Raw genomic sequence first — 5,358 nt, 5'->3', positions numbered from 1 at the left:
TGATTACAACAGCTATCGCTGGTATGATACAAGAAGAAGAAGAGTCATCCTCTCTTGTGTACGTAAAAGGCCATGAAAAGCGAGAATGGTTAACCGATATAATGGATGATGCGAGAAACGGTTTCATTATTGAGACCTTGGATGCAAACTATGAAGATATTCCTACATTAAACAACTTAGATACTACCTATAGCCTACGTTGCGATAAACATGTAAAAAATTGCGCTTTAGAAAATGTATTTAAAATATTTAATTGGTGGTCAAATCATCGCAATGATTCGCCACACCCTTTTTTTGAATAAATTAATATTGAAATAATATTATCTTTGTTCGCTCATTTTCCTCATACGCATACAAGTATTATATGTCCACACGTGTTCGTATTAATTTCAGCATGTGACAGCATTCTTATGTTATAATTTTTTAAATGTAGTCGATTGAGGTTTGAATGTGGTTGATTGATGTTCGATCGCGGTTCGAAAGTGGTTCGAAGGTGATTGATCGATGTATGTACGTGGTTCGATTGATGTTTGATCGAGGTTGATTGATGTTTGATCGAGGTTCGAAGGTGGTCGATTGATGTTCGATCGAGGTTCGAAAGTGGTTGATCGAGGTATGAAAGTGGTTCGAAAGTGGTTCGAAAGTGGTTTGAAGGTGGTTGATCGATGTTTGAACGTGGTTCGATCGAGGTTCGATTGTGATTCGAATGTGGTTCTATTGACGTTCGAAAGTGGTTTGAAGGTGGTTTCAATTTTAAATATTATTCATATGCTTATTCTCATCATGGAATCTTTGTCTCGGACCATCTGTTTTCTTATCTCATGTACTGAGTAAGCGTTTGAGCTAATTCTTATGTCATACATCCCCTACTCTTTTTAACGTCAGCGGGTCTGTCTCCGCGATGTTCATCATAAAGTTTTTAGCGTTTGACGTGTTAGCATCTTAAACAGTTATGGAATTTATTGGAGAGAGAGTGCGCCATGACGATCGACCCAGGTGGGTCGATATGATATTCCGTGACGATCGATCCATGTATCATGACTTATGGTACGAGTCGGTGCGTGAGATGGTGGCTGCGAGGTGGGTGCGGATAGGTCGGGAGTATGACCGATACTATAATGACCCGCTGTGGGGCGACATGGAGGAAGAGGTCCCTGACGGCGAATGGTATGATGTGTGCTGCCTTCGCCAGTTGTTCGGGGAGGAACCTTATCCTCCCGAACATGTTCTGGAGCCATTATGGGCCTAGTAAGTATTTCTTTTCAATTATAAATTATTAAAATAATAAATTGATTAATAAAATAAATAATAATATATTTAATAAAAATTTCTGTCATGTAGGAGTTCCGCCCTGCCGCCTCGCAGCCACCACCACCACGCAGCCTCCGCCTCGTACCATAAGTCATGATACATGGGTCGATCGTCACGGAATATCATATCGACCCATGTGGTTCGATCATCATGGCGCTGCTTTATATATTTTATATGTATATAATATTTTAAATTTTAAATTCACACACACACACACACACATTTTGTAAATATACACACACACACACACATACTCATTTTATAAATAAACATTATTTTAAATATTAAAAAAAATGTATTTATTTTAGAATAAGTCCTCTCCCCTTCCTCCTATTAAAAATATTAATTAAAAATTACTATAAATATTATTAAAAAAAAAAGTCTCTCTTACGAACGCCTCTCTCTTTGCGTTCTCGTTCGCTGCATCAGCTCTCGCGCTTTCCATCGTCGCATCATCTCGCAACATCTCTCTCTCGCTCTTGCATATACGCCTCGCTTGCGTCATCTCTCTCGCGTGCGCCTCGCGCTCTCCTTCGCTGCATCAGCTCTCGCGCTTTCCTTCGCGTCATCTCGCTACCTCTCGTCATCTCGCGCTATCTCTCTCACTCTTGCATATACGCCTCGATGCAACACCTCGCGCTCTCCATCGCCGCATCATCTCGCTACCGCTATCTCTCTTTCGCGAACGTCTCTCTCGCGACATCTCTCTCTCACGTTCCCCTCTCCCCACAGACCCCTCACCTACAAAGCTTCATGCGGTCTTTCGCGGACGCCTCCCCCTCCCCGCGGACCCCTCGCGGACCCGTCACCTAAATCGCAGACGCTTCCCCCTCTCCGCGGCCCCCTCGCGGATCCTAACCTCGCGGACGCCTCCCCCTCCCCGCGGACCCCTCGCGGACCCTAACCTCGCGGACGCCTCCCCCTCCCCGCGGACCCCTCGCGGACCAGGCACCAAAATCGCGGACGTTTCCCCCTCTCCGCGGCCCCCTAGCGGACCCTAACCTCGCGGACGCCTCCCCTTCCCCGCGTGACGTCATTCCCCCCTCACCGCGTGACGTCATTCCCCCGCGCCATGGGTTCCCCTCGCCCCTTACCCGCCCCTCATTGCCCCTGGGTTAGAACTCTCCTAGTATCACTACTGAAAATGTTACTGAAAATAATGATATTGAAAATAATGATACTGAAAATAATGATATTAAAAATGATAATGAAAATATTGTTATTGAAAATAATGTTATTGAAAATAATGATATTGAAAATAATGATATTAAAAATGATAATGAAAATATTGTTATTGAAAATAATGATATTAAAAATAATGATGCTGAAAATAATGATACTGAAAATAATGACACTGAAAATAGTGATACTGAATATAGTAGTACTGAAAATAATAATACTGAAAATAATAGTACTGAAAATGATACTGATGAAAATAATGACACTGAAAATAATGATACCGAAAATAATAACGATAATAACATTATGACGGCGGTGTTATCAGACACAGGTAAGATTGTTTCAAGTATGTACACAAAGTTTATGTAAATATTATATTATAACACGCAATGCGATAGAATATATCAATGATTTATTAATTGACACATCTGGTTCAATGAAACACTCCAGTCATCGATTATTATGTGCTATTATACCGTACATTAACAATATTATCCTTTCAATATTACAAACACGCAAAAATTTGAATATTTAATATCCTGTTTTTAATCAGCTTGTTCCTTCTATATATTTCATTGTACTACGTCTTTTGTTTATTGTAACAAGTTGATTGTTTATCAAGCAAACGAACTAAGGAAGTAAATTAAATTGTAGAAATATGAAGTAGTCTTGCTCGTCAGAAACTTTCGCGTAGTAGTCAATGTTTTCAATTATTTGGTGTGAATTGTGTTTTGTTATTGCTGTTTCTTTACTTATTCACATTCAAAAATTTTTTATATTTAAAATGTCAATCATAAATATTATATTAATGGTACATTATATACTTTTACAGCAAAAGAGATAGAAGAGAACGCATCAGAATATAATGATTCTGAATATTATCCATCAAATGAATCGTCTTCAGAATCTTGTAGTGATCAAGAGGCTGATGATGAGGCTAAAAATAACAATTGTGAAGAGCCACCTAATAAATCAAATACATCTCTGGAAATTAACAAATCTGTAGAAGTACCAGCAGCAGGAACGTTTGATGATAAAGATTTATACATTGAAACTTCATCTAAAAGTAGTAAAGATAAAAAAAGAAACTGCTGCCTCTTTTGTAAAAAGTTATATACAAAAATAGCACGTCATTTAGAGACTATTCATTCGAATGAAGATGAAGTTAAGAAGTTCAGCTTACTACCTAAAAAAATGCACAGAAAGATTAAAAATAACAGATACAATTAGACGTAAAGGAAATTTTCAGTACAACACTGACAAAAACGTCGGCAAAGGTGATTTAATCGTCTGTCGAAGACCACAGGATTCAAAAAATAAGGAAGCTAAAGATTATTTACCCTGTGCAAAATGTTATGGATTTTTTTCAAAAATTTCACTTCGTCAACATTTTTACCGCTGCACTGGTCGTAATAGCAAACATGCTAAAGCTGTAACAATTTTGGGACGTTCAATTTTAGGTAGAGTTCATAGCGCGGCTAATAAAAAATTACGATCTGTAATATTACCTGTTCTAAGAGATGAGAAGTTTATCGCGTAATAAAATATGATAAGCTTATTATTTTATATGGTAACAAATTATCTATAAAGTATAAACTTCAACACCAACATGATATGATTCGCGCGCATTTAAGATTGTTGGGTCGTTTTTTATTAACTATTAAAGAAAGTAATAAAAATATAATTGATTTGGAATCTATATATCATCCAAAATTTTATGAAGACGTTATTAATACAGTTAACAAAGTAGCGGGTTTAGACGATGAAGTAGGAATTTATTCTAAACCTACTACAGCAGCTATGTTAGGAACATTAATAAAAAAAGTTGGTCACATACTTATTACGGAATGTATAAAACGTCAGGATGATGAAAAAAAAGCTTTGGTCAAAGATTTTTTAGAGTTATTAACAGAAGATTACGGTACCAGTGTAAACAAAACAGTTATGGAAACACGCTTACAACATCAAAGACAAAAAAGTGATGATCTTCCATCATTGGATGACATAGGTAAATTGTACATGTATTTAAAATGTAAGCGACAGAAAGCATTTGAGGATTTACGAATGACTACACATATGAAACTTGGTTGACATTGGCAGAATGTACGTTAACTTCAGTACAATTGTTCAATCGTAAACGAGCTGGTGAAATTGAACGCATTTTGATTGCTGATTTTGAACAGTACAGAGGTATTGATCCAGACACAATTAATGATCTCTTTAAGAAAATTTCATTAAAGGCACAAGAAGCAGCAAAAAAATACGTACGATTTGTGATTAGAGGCAAACTTGGTCGCACAGTACCTGTGATATTAAATTCTAATTTGTTAGAATGTGTAAAATTAATACTACATTTTCGCGAAAAAGCTAAAGTTCCTGCAGAAAATCCATACATCTTTGGTCTTCCAAGTTATAATCGAAAACGTTTTAAATATTTGAGAGCTTGTGTTCTCATGAGGAAATTTTTTGAAGATTGTAATGCAAAAGTTGCACATTTATTACGTGGCACTAAGTTAAGGAAACACATTGCTACATTTTGTGCAAGTATGGAGCTTGCTGACACTGAAGTATCTGACCTTGCAAATTTCATGGGGCACGCGGAAAAATTCATAGAGAAGTGTATAGACAACCCATTATTAGTCGTGATATTTTGAATATTACACAACATTTAGAAGCAGCTCATGGATGTGATTCTCAAAGTACAGAGGAAAGTTCTAGTGAAGATGGCAATAATAACGAAGATATTAGAAATGAAAATATAGAAACAGCTATAAATGAAGGTACACACTATTACATTATTAATTATATTAATAATGGTTAAGTTATGAGTTATGAATGAGAGAGTACTCTGCGTTGATACCACTGCTT

At 36.9% G+C, this 5,358-nt stretch overlaps 1 pseudogene; it reads left to right on the top strand.

Annotated features, from left to right (window-relative positions):
- Nucleotides 1-3,520: 3,520 nt before the first annotated feature.
- Nucleotides 3,521-5,270, top strand: LOC145947432 (uncharacterized; annotated as a pseudogene).
- Nucleotides 5,271-5,358: the final 88 nt, after the last annotated feature.

Source organism: Prenolepis imparis, unplaced genomic scaffold (genome assembly GCF_030444845.1).
Source record: "Prenolepis imparis isolate NDT839.2.m4 unplaced genomic scaffold, iyPreImpa1.0 SCAF_80, whole genome shotgun sequence".
Lineage (NCBI taxonomy): Eukaryota > Metazoa > Arthropoda > Insecta > Hymenoptera > Formicidae > Prenolepis > Prenolepis imparis.
Note: the sequence above shows the minus strand (reverse complement) of the source record. Positions and strands in the feature narration are given on the sequence as shown.